General features: G+C 40.9%; 1 protein-coding gene across 1 annotated transcript in view; it reads right to left on the bottom strand.

Annotated features, from left to right (window-relative positions):
- The window catches only part of abhd17b (abhydrolase domain containing 17B, depalmitoylase), a 62,358-nt gene that overhangs the window by 42,165 nt on the left and 1,315 nt on the right, over positions 1–18,878 (bottom strand). The window lies entirely within an intron of this gene.

The raw sequence follows: 18,878 nt of genomic DNA, 5'->3' as shown, positions 1-18,878 counted from the left end.
GGCATTGCTTAACCAGGAGTAATGTAGATCAGCATACACAGGTTGGGGAGTGGGGGTAAGATGGTGAATGGAACTTGGTGTGAGTAGGGGAACAGGCAGCAGAGTTTTGGGTGACTTCAACTTTACGGAGGGTAGGATGAGAGAAGCCAGCCAGGTGTACATTTGAATTGTCAAGTCTGGAGGTAGCAAAAGCACGGGTGGGAAGACAGTTGCACACTTAAAAAAAATCCCTCTTCCATATACTTATTTACAATACATGACTATTTCCCAAAGCAGCACTGACCACTGGTGAACAGCATTGCATTTTTGCTGTATTACTGAAGCAGCCACTTTCTTTACAAATTGAAAGCTGGCCAACATTAAATGTATTTACATCATAAAAAACGTCGCCCTTTGGGGAGATCTAAGACTTGCTGAGTCTGGATGTCAATGTCTGAGGATTTAACACTCCGCCAGATTCAAACATTGGTCGTCTTTAAGCAAAATCCTGCAAAGTTACTCAAGTGCAATTTGCAAGAAAAATACACAAAGAGAAATTAAAACAATTAAAAATAAAATTGCTGTTGGAGATTTCATTAAAATGTTGGATTCTCAGCAATTCTGTAATCTGGCTGACAGGTCCCAGCCAATAGCAGAAATTGACAAATAAATTGGCAATGCTTCATTTTACAAAGAATGTGAACCAGTCTCATGAATAACCTACTAATAATACTCTCATTCAATGAGTAGACAGAAGGATACCTATTAATATTTAACCAGTTGCTGCTCTGGGTAATAGGATGTGTTGCCGTTTTGCCTGCTAGTGTTTTGGCAGTGCTGCTTGTTGTATAAGCAGCATAAGGCCTAGTGAAGCAAACACAGAAAAAAACCTTCAAAGTGTCTACAGCTCACAGGAAACATTTAAAAAAAGATTTCCTCTCATTTTAAACGTTTTGTACAATACAATCCAACAATACATGACATTTGCAAGCTTGAAAGACTTCTTGCTTCCTACTGTTCAGCTTGCATGCATCTGTCAAAAAAAATACTGGCAAATTCAACTCAAAAGTCAGAAAGCATGAGCTAGGACCTTACATAGAATACTCAACAGAGAACCAGGCCATCTGGCCTAACCAGTCCGTGCTGGTGATTATGCTTCACTCGAGCCTCCTGCTACCCTACTTCATCCAATACTATTCACATTCAGCATACGAGAGAGAGAGGAATAGAAGATTATCCAACTTTCCCTTAAATGCAAAACAAAAACAGAATTACCTGGAAAAACTCAGCAGGTCTGGCAGCATCGGCGGAGAAGAAAAGAGTTGACGTTTCGAGTCCTCATGACCCTTCAACAGAACTGAGTAATATTAGGAGAGGGGTGAAATATAAGCTGGTTTAAGGTGGGGGGGTGGTGGGGGGAGAGAAGTTGGGGGGGGGGGGTGGGGTGGGTAGTTGTAGGGACAAGCAAGCAGTGATAGGAGCAGAAAATCAAAAGATGTCACAGACAAAGGAACAAAGAGGTGTTAAAGGTGGTGATATTATCTAAGAGAATGTGCTAATTAAGAATGGATGGCAGGACACTCAAGGTACAGCTCTAGTGGGGGTGGGGTGGAAAGACTGACAGGGCATTACAGGTATAGATTTAAAAATAATGGAAATAGGTGGGAAAAGAAAAATCTATATAAATTATTGGAAAAAACAAAAGGGAGGGGGAAGAAACGGAAAGGGGGTGGGGATGGGGGTGGGAGTTCAAGATCTAAAGTTGTTGAATTCAATATTCAGTCCGGAAGGCTGTAAAGTGCCTAGTCGGAAGATGAGGTGCTGTTCCTCCAGTTTGCATTGGGCTTTACTGGAACAATGCAGCAAGCCAAGGACAGACATGTGGGCAAGAGAGCAGGGTGGAGTGTTAAAATGGCAAGCGGCAGGGAGGTTTGGGTCTTTCTTGCGGACAGACCGCAGATGTTCTGCAAAGCGGTCGCCCAGTTTACGTTTGGTCTCTCCAATGTAGAGGAGACCGCATTGGGAGCAACGAATGCAGTAGACTAAGTTAGGGGAAATGCAAGTAAAATGCTGCTTCACTTGAAAGGAGTGTTTGGGCCCTTGGACGGTGAGGAGAGAGGAAGTGAAGGGGCAGGTGTTGCATCTTCTGCGTGGGCATCATCAGAACAGATGCGACGGAGGGGAAGGAACTGAGAGAATGGGATGGAGCCCTTACAGGAAGCGGGGTGTGAAGAGCTGTAGTCGAGGTATCTGTGGCAGTCGGTAGGCTTGTAATGAATATTGGTGGACAGTCTATCACCAGAAATTGAGACAGAGAGGCCAAGGAAGGAAAGGGAAGTGTCAGTGATGGACCATGTAAAAACGATAGAGGGGTGGAAATTGGAAGCAAAATTAATACATTTTTCCGGGTCCAGGCGAGAGCATGAAGCAGCACCGAAGCAGTCATCGATGCACCAGAGAAAGAGTTGTGGGAGGGGGCCTGAGTAGGACTGGAACAAGGAATGTTCCTCATACCCCATAAAGAGACAGGCATAACTGGGGCCCATAGCCACACCTTTTATTTGGAGGAAGTGAGAAGAGTTTAGGGAGAATTTGTTCAGTGAGAGAACAAGTTCAGCCAGACGGAGGAGAGTAGTGGTGGATGGGGATTGTTTGGGCACCTTTCATGATCACCAGATGTCTCAAAGCTTTTCACAGCCAAAATATCCTCAGCAAGCTCCCACAAACAGCAATGTGATAATGAACAGATAATCTGTTTTTTGTGATGTTGATTGGCCAGAACACTGGGAGAATTCCCCTGCTCATCATCAAAATGGTGGTCAGGGGAGCTTTTACATCCACCAGTGCAGGCAGATGGAGCCTCAGTTTAACATCTCATCTAAAAGGCAGCACTTCCAACAGTGCAGTGCTCCCTCAGTACTGCACTACAATACCTGCCTTGATTTTGTACTCGAGCCCTGGAGTGGGACTTGAACCCACAACCTTTTGATTCAGAGGCGAGTGTGCTACCAGCTGAGCCATGGCTGACACGCAAGTAGTTTCTTCCAAATTCCCTATTTGATTTCTGTGGGATTTACCTACGTATTAACTTAAATAAGTTTCAATAAAAAGATTGCTTGTGATGCCTCCAAGATTTTTAAAAAAGAACTTGCTTACCCACCAATATTCTGCATGATTGCTCTCTAGTCATTTTTAAAAAAATTAGGCTTTCATCATGTGTGGATGGATCGAGTCATTATATAAATGGCTCCCCATCCACAGAGGTAAAATTTTAATTTTTTTCTTTCACATATTTGGACGTTGCTCGCATTTGTTGCCCATCCCTAATTGCCCTTGAAATGAATGGCTTATTTTGCCACTTCAGAGGGCAGTTAAGAATCAATCACATTGTGTGGGTCTGGAGTCACATGTAGGCCAGACTAGGTAAGGAGGGTAAAGGACATTAGTGAATCAGATGGGTTCTTACAACACTCAATGATAACTGTTGTCATGAAGCTATTAATGTATATAATATTATTGGAAAAATTTTTTTTGGATATTGGATTAAAGCCAGCTGGTCTGGGTGCTTTGATATGTACTAGTTTTGATATGTAAGAGAGATAGCATGCATTTGCATTTTTTGAATACAGCATTCAAGACGTAGGGTGAAAACAGACACCTATCTAGCAGCTACCAAGCAATATGTTTATATTACTAACAAAATTGATACTATGAAAGGGGTTTTATTGTTAGAGAGGTTTAGTTCAGAGGTTATTGATGCAATGAGAATTAACATTCAATGGGCAGTGGTAGTTATAACAAGACAACCGTTTTGGGTGTGCAGAGCAGAGGCATTATGAGATCAAAAGGCAGCTGTAAGCCTCCAACTGGCTCCACAGGAACCGAAGTGAAAAGCAGCTCATTTTGAATTCGTACAGTAAAAATGCTTTGCCTGGTGTCTGGTTAAGTCTATGGGTTGCTGTTGTCTTAATGGAGATTAGCTTGGGAATTTGTTAAAAGATATGATAGTAGTAATTTGTAGCCATGTGTATATATATTTTAATCTGTGTAAATTAATAAAATGTTTCATTTAGTTTAATGTAAAGCCTTGAGAACTGGTGGTCTGTTTCCTGAATTTAGAGCCGCATCTCAAACATAGCACTTAAAATTATAGGTTATGACAGTTGTTTAAAGTTTCCCTCTGGGATTTTTAAATAACTCGCTTTACCAACTGCATCAGTCATAACACTGTCATGGTCACTATTACTGATACTATCTTTATATTCCAGATTTATTATCTGAATTTAAATTCCACCAGTGCCGTGGTGGGATTTGAACCCATGTCCCCAGGGCATTAGCCTGGGCCCCTGGATTACTATTAGCACTATGCCATCATCTCCCCAAATGCATTTTTCTGTATGCTGTTCTCTTTAAAGCATTCTACAAACACAGTCTGAGATGCACACTCCAAGCCTATTAAAGATTCAACCTGTTCTTGACAAGGAATGTTCCCGATATTTAGAATTTTACTGCAAACACACTCTCTGACTCTGTCAACACATGATACATTGCCATGTGCATACTACAGGCAAAAGCAATGAAAGATAAGAATTTGTACTGGTAACCTAAATCATAAAGCCACTTCCAGCAAAAAGCACGGTGGCATGACAAAGCATCCTGACGTCACACAATGATGTCCCTATATATGTGCGACTAACAAGAAAGGCTCTGTTCCATATTTCAGTGATTCCTCTTTGCAATTTCAAAGAAAGTGAAGAGATTAAATGAACAGTGCAGCAATCAGGTGAAAAATCTTTAAACCATATCTAAAACCATATTTGGTCAACAGACAAGCAGCCACATTTGCCTTAGTTTCAACTTGAAGTTTCTCCGAATACATCCTCATTGAACTTTTGGGTGCATGAGCAGAAGAGGCAAGTTTTTGATGTCTTATGTCTTAAAGGAATGTTTTTTCAGTACAACATAAAATGAATTAAATTCAATACATATTCTTTATAGCCACTTATTTCCAGATCTTGAAAATATGGACCTCCCTGCTCCCAGCGTTTTTCCCAATGACATATCAAAATTTTAACCACCCATCAGTCACAGGTAATTCCTCGTACCAGATCCCCACAAAATATTTCAAATTCCATCTTACCCTAGTGGTTCTCTTCACCTCCTCCCCAAAATTATAAAGAACGTCTGCAGACAAGAAAAACAAGCAGATTAACGGAATGTCGGATTGTGATCTCCCTCTCATTTAGGGAGAGGTGATGGTGCAGTGGTAATGTCTCTGGACTAGTATTTCCAAGGCTAATGCTCTGGGGACATAGGTTCAAATCCCACCACAACAGCTGGTAGGATTTAAATTCAATTAACAAAGTCTAGAATTGAAAGCTAGCCTCAGCAATGGTGACCATGACAACTATCACTGATTGTCGTAAAAAACCCATCTGGTTCACTAATGTCCTTTAGGGAAGGAAATCTACCATCCTTACCCGGTCTGGCCTACACATCCACAGCAATGTGGTTGACTCTTAACTGCCCGCTGAAGTGGCCTACTAAACCACTCAGTTCAAGGGCAATTAGGTATGGGCAACAAGTGCTGACTTCACTAGCAAAACCCACATCCCAAAGAAAAAAATCCTTGATGTAGAGAATGAACTACATTCAACTAGTTTATCACGCAAGAGGAGGAAACTAAGAACTCGCCTGAAATAGCTTCACGCTATAGAGGGCAATTATTCTTTCCCCTGCCCCAATGTATAATAATACATGTCTGCAAATCTCAATGTCCTTTTTCAAAACTCTGTAGCATCTTGAATTGACTTTTACAGGCCAACAGCTCCCCAGCCACTAAGCCTCTTCTTCATTCAGGTGTCTTGGGAGGACAGACAGAACTCTGGGCACCTGCTAATCAAAGTATGATGGAGGAGGAGAGACATTGGGGGTTACATTCAAACTTACTGCTGGAGCTTAAAACCGGCACTGTAGGTCGAGCACCTGTTATAGCAAAGTGAGCTTAGGAAATATTCACACACACACACGTAGAAGTTTAGAACCCTTGTCCACAAACAGTAGTTGATGCTAGATCAATTGCAAACTTTAAAATCTGAGATTGGTAGATTTTTGTTAACCAAAGGTATGTATGAAGGGATACAGGACAATGGGCATTGCTTACATATAATCCATTATCTCGTTGAATGGCAGAACAGGGGCTAAATGACCTTCTTCTGTTTCTATGTTTTTATAGAAACCAAGCAATATTCCTTTCTATCTTTACATCAAGTAGTGAAAATTACCCTGTTCTGGCACAATTTAGACATGTAAAGACACACAGACTCCCTACTGAATAGTGGTGTCCATTCTTTCCTTAGTGGCCACCTTGCTTGTGATCCTTGGTTGCCTGCTATGATATGAATGCTGCCTTTCAGCCATTAGGGGATACTCTGCACTTTTAAACAGTAACTTTAAAGCAGAGACAGGTCTGCCTTTTGGCAATAATTAGCAATCTAAAAATATACGTCTTCACAGGCTTGGTAACAGTTTTAGCAAAGCCTTGTGTACAGTGTTCTAGCAATAACCAAATAAGGTATGGACAAAATAAGGAAGTAAAGCTGTTGTGGAAAGTTAAACTGATTGAAATTTGACCTGAATAGTTTGAGATTGAGACAGTTACATTTACTACTGATATCAGTCATAGTCATACTATGGACTTTGCGATGTCACTACAGAAATTAGGAGCATTTTATCACCTATAAAGGAAGGGAAACTAATCTTCATTTAACTGTGAAATGTCTTCTTCCCTGTTCTCTTCAGATGCTGACTGACTGGCTGAGTATTTCCAAAATTTTCTGGGTTTTTTTTTCCAACTTTAGAAAAACGGTCTTTCAAGGGAGGTAGCAACATAGGCAGTAAGCAATCATGGTGAAACAGGCCTGGGTTTTGCAGCAATAATAACAGCAAGGCCTTCAGCGCTCACCGTCTTTATTCCTCTGAAACCAACAGCAACTTGCGGAGTCTGCACATGCACAGTTAAATGAAGAAGTCAGAGGTTGCTGTCAGTGATTTCATGCTTCCTCACAAGATTGCAAGAAGTACAACCAATTGGAAATCACTGAACTGATGAGAACTTGTCCTTTTACACTCTTAGTCTCACTGTAAAAATCTTAGATGCTTGCTGAATGAGGTGTAACTAGATTTTTAAACAGTGTATTAAGCTCATAATTATTGCTGAAAAACCGGTTTTATATTTGTGGAATGTTAAATTACTCAATAATGTTAAAAAATACACCTATTTTAAGCATTTTTGTTAACATTTATGATGTTTCAGCTTCTACCCTAATCCTATGTGTATGCCCCAATCATTTATTTAATCTCTCTAAGATTTAATTTAGAGTGAAGGATAATCAGTGCATTTTACTTCCGGGTTGCTGTCTGTGAGAATATTTCAATGCGATTGGCTGCTTACTCCGCTTGTTGACATCACTGTTACTGAACTCCTGGAGATTCCCTCGAATTGGCATCAGGTTCAAACTGGCATCAGGAAAGGGAAATCCACGCCACAGAGATCATTAGATCTTTGTGGGCTGCTTTCTTTGACTTCAGACCCTCGAAATCTGGACCACGATTGGTGAAACACACAGTAAACTATCTGAAATATGTAACTTGCAGTTGATTTAAGATTTGAGGTTATTTATAAGATTAAATTAAATATAAAATAACTTGAAATAGATTTTTCAGCTCTTGCTGTTCTGGCACAGCCGATGGTAAATGTTGAGTTGTTCAAATCCCCAAAGGGAAACTTGAAACAACTGCCACAACTTGTTTTGCAGTCTGTATAAATTTCGAGATGTGTGCTTTGAATTCAGTAGCAATAAGACTACCAAGTCCTTCATGTTTTTACAAAACTAGATTAAACATTTATTAATAAGAAAAATGATTTTAAACACATACATAGATCTACAAATTACTACTATGATAACTTTGAAAGCCCCTACTTAGTGTAACGCCCAGTTACACTTTTGTTAAGGCAACAGTAAGACATGTAGATTTTAAAAGACCCAGGCAAAGAAACATGATACCCTGAACAAATCGAATTCAAAATGAGTTTTCTTAACTTCAGTTCTTTGAAAACAACAGCTCGAGGCATAGATGCTGAAGGCTTTTCACACTTGTAAGATCTTAAAATGCCTATCCTTATACACAGCTTTCACTCCTTTATACATATTTTCCCCTTTGAATGCAAATTCCCATTGTTTCGCTAGGTCTTTGAACTTTATCTTCCTGATAATAAAAACCTCTCATAGCACTAAGTTTTACTAGTAATCTTTGGGAAAAATAAACTTCACTTGGCTAGGTGACACATTTCACCCCTCCTTTGAAAACAATCTACTCTGGTTTATTTAAACATGCAAATGTCCTTTTACCTATTTATCTTCCTGACACTTGCCGAGGTGCCCATGTCACGTCGACAAGGTCATCGCAATTGGTTACTGTCAACACATTTGTGGCAATGATGTAGCTTTCATTATTATGATCAAATTTCCATAGTTACAATAGAAGGCACACCCAAAAGGTGATAAGGTATGCAGATAAAAATTGCACTGCAATTCAACCTACACACCCTGTGCAGCAAACCACTTGAAAAGAACCACACATTCTTGCAAGCAGGATTTAAGATTCTAGGAATTTGGCAGCAACATTCCTATCCCCTCCCCCGCCATCAAAATTCAGACAGGAATTCCAAAAAAGAAGCAAGTGTGTTTTACAGATTTTAACATTTGACTTTTAGAAACCTTAGCAACAATGGGCAGCTTAAGGTTAACGTTGACCGCTCCCTGTACTGTACTTGAATTTTAAAAAAAGGCTGAAATCACAGGCCAAAATTCTGACTTAGAAACTAAAGATTGATCGAATGTGCTACTTTTAGTATTTTGCTGAGTCACGAGGAGCACAATATCGTAGTGGTTGTTACTTGACAAGTAATCCAGAGGCTTGGACTAATGATCTGGAGACATTAGTCAAATCCTACCATGGCAATTGGGGAATTTAAATTCAACTAGTTAAATAAATCTGTAATAAAAAGCTAGTGTCAATAATGGTGATGATGAAGCTACCAAATTGTTATGAAATTTGTAAAAAAATCTTCTACATTGATTCTTTAAAACCAGTATTAAGGCTCGGGATTTTGAAGACAGAATGGACCCCTGGATCTTACTGCCTTACTGATCTTACTTACTGCCAAATTCTCCAGAGACAACGGAGAAAAGGATTTTCGTATGAGAATGCTGCAAATAATGATTATGAAAATTTACCCTCCTCACTCCGGCGAATGTATAAGATAAATATATGTCCATTTTGTTCCTCTGTAGCCCTGCTAATCAAACATTCACACTACACAAACTGATGATTCAGGCCTCCGAGCTTCTTGTTTCACAAGTTGAAGAAGTTGTTTTGTTTGGGACTGCATTACAGGATGTGATCCCAACACAGTTCCGTAAAGTTATCAAGACGGTAAGCATCTTTACAGTATAAAGTGTCTTTCCTGTCCTTCCCACAGCCCTATTATTTTGATAAATTTAAAACTTTGGTCCCTGTTGTACTTTAAGATGCCTTTCATGGCTTTCAAAATCAGCTAGATGGCAACCTGGATAATTAGCCTCTCTCAAAGTGTTGGATCTTCCTCCTCCAGTCATTGCAATTCTGATCTTAATTCACCCAAATATCACCAGAATTGCACTATATTTCACCCAAGGACTATGAATCATAGAAAGCCTACATTAGTATTTATGCATCAAGATTAAATGTTGCTTATAATAGGATTGTTGGTAAAGGAAGTCAAATAGGATAAATTTAATCGTAGATTTTTACAGATAGATGAAGGCCATTTGGCCCATTGTGCCTATTCCGGCAGTTTGAAAGAGCTAACCTGACTGGTTCCACTCCACCAATACAAATATGCAATTATACAGTATGTTACCACTCAATCTGACAACAACTACCATTCTCATTGTTTTCTAACATCTGCCTAGGGGCAAATTGTGGTGTAGCTCCCTGTACATGAGCATTATTTTCCAAGAGCATGCACTTTGAATAATACAAATACCTTATTTTTGGAATGGTATGTACCTTTATGCAGGAACCACTCATTAACCTACACAAGAATTTGACTACAGAAACTCTAGCATTGTGTTCAATCATTACTTAAAAACCTAGAGAAACCAACAACTGGTGCACTTCACAGAGTTGGGCATCTTATCTAAAAAAAAAGTGATGTAGTAAACTTCCACATTCCTGTAAAAGAAAAGGATTTTCGTATGAGAATTAATTTTATTTCAAGAATTTAAGTCACTAGTTTGGCCTCAGCTGGAATAGCATGTCCAGTTCTGGGTGCCACGCTTTAGGAAAGACGTGAATGCATTGGAGACAGTACAGAAAAGATTCATGAGAATGGTTCCAGGGATGAGGAGCTTCAGTTATGAAGATAGATTGGAGAAGCTGGGACTGTTTTCGTTGAAGAGAAGGCTGAGAGGAGATTTGATAGAGGTGTTCAAAATCATGAGGGGTCTAGACAGAGTAGATAAGGAGAAACTGTTCCCATTCGTGAAAGGATTGAGAATGAGAGGACACAGATTTAAAATAATTGGCTGAGGAAGCAAAAGCAATATGAGGAAAAACTTTTTCATGCAGCGAGTGGTTACGGTCTAGAATGTACTGCCTGAGAGTGTGGCAGAGGCAGTGTCAATCATGGCTTTATAAAGGGAATTAGACTGTTATCTGAAAAGGAAGAATGTGCAGGGTTACAGAGAGATGACAGCAGAGAGGCACGTGGTGAACTGCTCGCTTGGACGGGCAGTGCAGACACGATGGGCTGAATGGCCTCTTCCTGTGCTGTAACAATTCTGTGAATTTCACTTTGTTAGAAGTGGAAGTCTCTATTGGTGCTTGGAAAATAGAAACCAAAATGGGGAAGAGACAGACAGACAGACACAGGAGTGCAAAGAGGTAAACATTAATTATATTTTGAGTGCTGGTGATGATTCACTAGGGCAAGGCAAGAGACTGATGATCATGTTGCATCACTTGGGGATGGGTTCAGTAAGTTTCTCTCTCACTTGCACTTTTGATATTTTGTGTTATATGAGCTATGTATCTTGGCTGATCCCATCCCCAAATGATTCAGCATGAGCTGTTAATCTTTTGTTCTGCCCGGTGACGAATCATCACCAGCACCCAATTATGAGATTAAGGTTTGTGTAACAGTAAAAATATTTTGAAGCGTCGATTTAACATAAACAGGTGCCTGCACATAGACATGAAAGTTGGTGCTCATCAAGCACCATCATTTGTTCCTCTTCCCTATCATAAATGTATCATCGTGTTCAAATCCTTCCATGGGCTCGCCCTCCCTATCTTTGTAATCTCCTCTGGCTGTACAACCCTCCAAGATCTCTGCACTCCTTTAATCCTGGCCATCTGTGTATCCCCGACTTTCATTGCTCCACCATTGATGGCCATGCTTTCAGATGCCTCAGCCCTTAGCTCAGGAATTCCCTCCCTAAACCGGAATCTCTTAACCTCTCTCTCCTCCCTTTAAGATCCTTCCCAGAACCTATCTATTGGACCAAGCTTTTGTTACTTTCCTAACATTTTCTCTTATGGCTAGGTGTGAAACTCTGTTTGATAATGCTCTGATGAAGCACCTTGGGGAGTGCTGTACATAACGAATGCTGCTGCATATCTCTGACCAAGAAAATGTTGAGTGAAATAGAGCCGAGCTTTATCGTCATGAAATTTTCAGCCATCCCCAATGTCAGTGCAAACTGAAACATACTTGTCAATAGCAGAGCTACTGGTTTAGATTCAGCATTATCTCAGAAAGAAATGTTTAGAAAACAAAAGGACCTGAAATACACTTTAGCCTAAATTTTGTTCTTTCCTCCTCAGAATTAAAATATACATTGAAACCACAGAACAGACAGGCAGCTAATATAATACAAGGCAAAAAGTACACACATCAAATCAATGGACTGTGCTACAACATGAATTCAGCAGGGGAATGAGTTGATGCAACAGAAAAGCAATGCAGTCTTCAATATTTGTGGTCACTCAGCTAATGGGAAAGTATTTGAGCTAATGAATGGTATATTAGCACTGGCTTGTTGGAAAATTAATCAGAACAAGTCAAATTGCAATAACCAAAAGGTTTCTCCGCAAGTTTCTTTATCTCCCTCTAGAAAGGTGATTAAAAATGCTCACAAAAGCCATTAAAGCTCGTACTGGGTTCACCACACTAAAAATGGTTGCAAGAAGTAACTGAGGATGGGGGAAATGGAGTGAGATGCAAACAGGACAGAACTAGGACATGCCCAATTCTATTGCAAACTTCCACCTCCATATCATCACCCGACTCCAACCCTGCCTCAATGTATCTGCGGCTGAAACCCTCATCCTTGTCTTTTGTGTCTTCTGCTTGACTATTCCCATGCTCACCTGGCCAGGCTCACATCAATCATCCTCCATAAACTAAGCTCATCCAAAACTCTGTTGCCTGTATCCTAACTCACACTAAGCTCCATTCATCCATCACCTGTGGCACTGACCTACAACGGGTTCCCAGGCCGGAATCCCCTCTATTTTAAAATCCTCATTCTGGTTTTCAAATCCCTCCACGGCCTCACCCCTCCCTATCTTTCTAATTCCCTCCAGCCCTACACACTCTTCTCATTCTGGTAATTTGAGCATCCCCTTCTTTTTTATAATCACTCCACTATTGGCGGCCATGCCTTCAGTTCCTAGGCCCTAATCTTCCCTAAACGTCGATGCCTCTCTCCTCCATTTAAGATGCTCCTTAAAACTTGCCTTCCTGACCAAGCTTTCCATCACCTGTCGGCATATCTCCTAATGTGGCTCGGTGTCAAATTTTATTGGATTACGCTCCTGTGAAACGCCCTGGGGTATTTTATCATATTAAAAGGCATTATATAAATGCAAGTTGTTGTTATCTTCCCCCTATGCCTTACTTCGATCCTGGGATTGCCAGATATTCTTCCCCCATCACCTCTCTCAAAACATGTGCCTGCACTGATAATTCTATCTCATGAACTACACAATTTTCTAAATAAAAGCATGATGTTTACTAATAATTTTAGTTGTGTTTGACTTTGGTGTGAAACTTTCATGCCTTAAAATATTTTCATCAGGTTAAGACTGAGCAGAAGAGAAACACTGAAAACTGAATACTTGAGCATCTGGATCATGCAATCCAGTGTAAAAAGAGCTGAAATTGGGTAACAGATTTTCAGTGAGTTACTAATCCTCCCCCAATATTAACTCTTCCTGCTTCATAAATTGCCCCCTAATCTAAAGAATGGGCAAATGTCCTCCTCCCAGCCCTACACTCATACTGCTGGAGACAAAGAGGAGGAGGTTAAATCACTGCTCAGGCCTCAGCTGAAGAATCATGTCCAGTTGTCACTACGCTTTAGGAAGGATGTCAAGGCCTCGGAGAGGGTACAGAGAAGGCTTACCAGGATGGTCCAGGCATGAAGCTCTTCAGTTATGTGGAGAGATTGGAGAAGCTGGGATTGCTCTCCTTAGAGCAGAGAAGATTAAGGGGAGATTTGTTAGAGGTGTTCAAAATCATGAAGGCTTTGATAGAGTAAGTCAGGAGAAATTGTTTTCTCTGGCAGCTAAGTGAATCAGTAATCAGAGGTCATAGATTTAAAACTCCAGGGGAAATGAAGAGAAGTTTTTGCGCACAAAGGACTGCTACAATCTGGAATGCACTGTCTGAAAGGCTAGTGGGAGCAGATTCCATAGGATTTTATCAGGCAATCAGACATGTAATTGAAGAGGATTAACTGGCAGGGTTATGGAGAAAAAGCTGGGGTGTGAGGCTAAATTGGACAGCTCTTTCAAAGAGCCAGAGCAAGCACGAGAAGCTGAATAACCTCCATCTGTGCTGTATAATTTTACAAGGCACATGAGAACGGCACATCACCCAATCTTCCCTTCCTCATGCTCAATAGCATGACTAAGATCAGAAATACTTTAAACCACAAGTTTTGATACTTTCCAAACATACCATTTTTGTAAAGCACCTTCTATTCCCAATCAGCATAGTTTGTCTATAGTTTAGTGGATAAGTACACAATCTTCTAAACTATATGAGCTACAAATCAGCCATAGCGACAATTTGGTGGTAGAAAAAAAATCAGTCACACTCTCTTTTCCTGTGCTATCCAGAGTAAAGTGTGCATTTGTAGATGAATGATAATGATGGGATCAGGTTCATTTGTGATGCTATGCACCATCAAATACTCCCCATTCCTAACTGTACCGTAGGTGTACCTACACCACATGGGCTGCAGCAACTCAAGGTGACGGCTCACCATCACCTTCTCAAGGGGAATTTGGGATGAGTAATAAATGCTGGCCTAACCAGCGTCGCCCACACTCAGTGTAAGAATAAAAAAAAGATGGTCAATCCTCACAGGCTAGGCTGACACAAGTTCACTGGATGAGGCCCCAGGGGGCTACAGAGGGTGGTGGGAATCTGGAACTTACTGCCTGAAAGGGTAGTAGAGGCAGAAACCCTCATAACATAAGTAGTATTTGGATGTGCACTTGCGATGCCGTGGCATACAAGGCTATGGGCCTAGTGCTGGAAAATGGGATTAAAATAGTTCAGTACTTGTTTGACCAGCGCTGACTCGATGGGCCGCAGGGCCTTTTTCTGAGCTGAAAACCTTCATGACTCCTCGGTCCTTTTTCGAAATAGTGCAATGGGATCTTTTACATCCACCTGAGGGGGCAGTTCAACATCTCATCTGAAAGATGGAAAGTCAGAGGATGCAACACTCCCTCTTTACTGCACTGGTACCAGCCCAGTTTAATTCTCTGGAGTGGAGTTGGAACCCACTACCTTCTAACACAGAGGCAACAGTGCCACCAATTGAGCCATGGCAGAATACCATTTGAAAAGGGCAAAAAACTGACATATAGTACTGCAAGTCCTCACTTTAAGTCGCCCAGTTTTAAAGTTGTTTCAATTTAATGTTGTGTTTAGCGTTGTGGATTCGCATTGTCATTTCGCACTGGGTGTGATGCAGGGTCAAATGACCCAATCAGTTTTAGAATAGCCTCTCCCATTCCCCACTGACTTTCCCACAGGTCGTCAGTCGAGCTTGTGGCTCACCTCCAACTCAAAACTGCTCTCACTCTCGCTGCAAATCTCCTCAGCCCTCGAGAGGTTGGGAGAGAGTCGGATAGCACGATCAGTGACGTGCAGGAGAGACGAGGGTAAGTAGAAAGAGTTAGCACATTCCTTTTACATTAATTTTTTTTTTCATATATAGTAATTTAGCAATGTACAGTATATAAACTTACAGGGTATAATGTTTTAATTTTTTTTCCTGATGAGAAATATCCTGCAGGCCTAACTACAGCTTTTACATTGGTTGTAATGGGAAAATCTGATTTGCTTAAAGTTGTTTCATTTCAATTTGCACTTTTCAGGGATGAAACTACAACAGTAAGCAAGGAATTACTGTAAATGCCACTATTTTCAACCAATTTTTACATTTCTAGAAATGCAGTGTCAGAATTCACATTTATGAGGGAAAATTAACACTGACCAGTGACACAGAGACAAAAATCAAGCCAACTCTACAGTCAGTGTTTAACTCTAGTCAGCGGGTGCAAATGAACATTAAGCAAAGGTCCCTATGGATGCATCCAATAATTACCTCCATGTCAATATTAGCCACAAATGGTTACAGTTCCTTTCAACTAGACTTACACAAAGTCATCCACAGTAAATCAGTTAGATACAGTCTAAATCTGAGATCATGCATTTGGCAAGATCAGAGGTACTAAACAAAATCCTCACCGCCCTACTAAGGAAACATTGTTGAGGTCTTAAGAGACAATTCCCAGCAATGAATCAGCTGCGCCACCAGGTTATGCATGTTCTATGATGCAGCACCATTAGTTACTCCACATAATTTATACATATTACATTCAAATATAATGAGTATGATAAAAAGCCAACAAGACAAGACAAGTGATGTATATACTTGTTTAGGAAAAAAGGAACAGGCAGTCATTCTGCCCCCCACCCCCCCCCAAAGTCTGTTTTGCCACTCAAGACACAAATCAGCCCTGATCTAATTAACTCCATTTAACCCCCTTTGCTCCACATCTCTTAGCTAACAAAAAGCTATTGATTTCAAGCTGAAAAGCTTCAACAGACTCCCAGCCTCAACAGCTTTTTGCAGAAAGAATTACAGATTTCCATTACCCTTTGTGTAAAATAGTGCAGCCTGACAATGGTGTGGTTCTAATTCTGAGGTATGTTCCCTGTCCTGGGCTCCCTGCCAGAGGGAATAGCTTCTTCCTGTTGAATCTCTAACATTTAAACGCCTTGGTTAGATTCCACTTTGTTCTGATAAACATGTTATAAAAAAAAGATAGAGGCACTGGAGGAGATCTAAAAGAGATTTGCAAGGATGATCTCGGAATCAAGAGGTTACACCCAAAGATTGAACAGGCTGGGGCTTTTTGCTCCAGGAAAGAGAAGGCTGATTGGGATCTTAAAAATTATGAGGGGTTTGATAGAGTAGACGTAAAGAAGGTATTTCCACTTGTGGGAGAATCCAAAATTAAGGGTCACCAGTAAATCCAATAGAGATTTCAGGCGAAGCTTTGGTGAGAATGTGGAACCCACAGAGATGGAGGCAAACCGGTGAGAATAGTTGTATTTAAGGGGGAATAAACACGAGGAAGATGAATTAGGAGGTTATGCTGTGAGGGTAGATGAAGTAGGCTAGGAGGAGGCTCTGATGGAGCACCGCCAGACCAGTTTCTATACTGTAAATTCTATGTAACTATCTATATTTTATACTCCACGGCATGCAAGTAAAGTTTATGCAAACTATCCTTGCTAAGTTAACCCTTTCAACCCCAGTATCATTCTGGTGAATCCATGCTGCACCCCCTCCAAATCCAACATATCCTTCCTGCACCACAGTGCCCAGGACTGAACACAATCTGACCCAAGGCTCTGTATACCAAAAGCAGAACATACTCCTCTTTGTACTCCAATCCTCTTGAGATGAAGATCAACATTGCAGTAGTCTTTCTGATTGCTTTTTGTACCCATTCACTTGGGACACGTGTATTTGGGACACCCAAATCTCTTTGTTCCTCTACAGTTTTTAACTTCTTGCCATTTAGAAAATACTCTGTCATGTCTTTCTTGGATCCAAATTGAATGACCTCACACTACTCAACATTGAACTTCATTTGTCACAGTTTTTCCCACTTGCTTCATTTGTCTACACCCTGTGTAATTTCCTGCTCCAATCTGTACTACTTACTAGATCCCATCACCTAAATTTGGTCATCATCATTTTGATTATTTTTATCATTATCACATTGTCTTCTGTGAGCTTGCCGTGTGCAAATCGGCTGTCACACTTCCAATGGAGTACTCCATTGGCTGTAAAGCATTTGGCGGCATCTTGAGGTTGTGAAAGGAGCTATAGGAATGCAAGTCTTTCTTTCTTTCCCAACTTGGTGCCATCTGCAAACTTTGATATGCAACCCTCTATATTCCTCTTCTAAGTCACTGATCCTCCTCCTCCTTCAGGTACCCTGCATTGGCAACCATGAACTTCCATTGGATTGGTCTACGATTATGCTTGGCAAAGTACTGCAGTGGTTTACCATTGCCTTCTGCCGTATGGCTAGCCAAGAAACTCTCCCACTCTTACCGCCTGCCATCAGGCATGTTGGAAGAATTTACAGGCTGATAATCTACCTGTTTGGCCACGTTAGGAACACACCTCCAGTGGCCACAAAGTCCTGAAGTGGGACCTGAATAAGTCACTAATAAATAAAGTGCAAAACTGAAGCCTCGCAATGGATACCTTGGGAACACCATTTGTCTCATCCTGCCAATCTCAGAGCATACCTTTTAGCCCTATTCACTGTCCCCTACCCCCAAACAATTTCCAACCCATGCTGCCAGCACTCCCTGGTACTGTACTGAAATGTCTGCCTAGATTACACGCTCAATTCTCAGGAGTGGGGCTCAAAAACTGACATTTTGTTCACACAATTTGCAAGATAATTGTTAATAGGGGCTCCGTAGGTTACAGAAAATAGATGTAAAAACTCCCATTCTCATATTGCACCAATAATGAAATTCCAAGATAACGGTGTTGCATTGGGCAGAGGCGGGGGAAGGGAAGATGGGTGGTAACGAGAAAAAGTTTGAAACATGTTATGAACAAATAACACATTTAATAAGGTAATTGCTGATGGCTTTTCAAAGGGGAATTGGATAGATACGTGTAGGGTATATTGGATAGATACACAGAAACGTGCAGTTATGGGGAATGGGCAGGATATAGTGGGACCAAGAGCAAAATACCACAGATGCTGGAAATGTGAAATAATAACAGGAAATGCCCAGCATCTGTTGAGAGAGTGAGAGACAGACAGAGCTAACATTTCAGGTCGATGGTCTTTCACAGAACAGTATGATGGAGTAGAAATAGTTGGACAACAGAGAATCACCGGAGCGGTTCAAGGCGGCAGCTCACCACCACCTTCTCATCAGCAATGATGGGCAATAAAAATGCTGGCCTAGCCATCCCATGGAAGAATAAAAATAATAGGGTAGCAGAAGGCTATTCGGCCCCTCAAACAAAGGAGTTTTTCAGCTGTTAAACAAAACTGCTCATCCTTCAATAGGCAATTTCAATTTTACTCAGGTGGATAATATAACAGGGGGAGATGGTGATGTCACTAATTTAGTAATCCAGAGGTCCAGGCTCCTGCTCTGGGGACAAGGGTTCAAATCCTGCCACGGCAGCTGTTGGAATTTAAATTCAATTAATAAATCT

The sequence above is a fragment of the Cetorhinus maximus genome, chromosome 2 (assembly GCF_964194155.1).
Source record: "Cetorhinus maximus chromosome 2, sCetMax3.hap1.1, whole genome shotgun sequence".
NCBI classification, from domain to species: Eukaryota; Metazoa; Chordata; class Chondrichthyes; order Lamniformes; family Cetorhinidae; genus Cetorhinus; species Cetorhinus maximus.
Note: the sequence above shows the minus strand (reverse complement) of the source record. Positions and strands in the feature narration are given on the sequence as shown.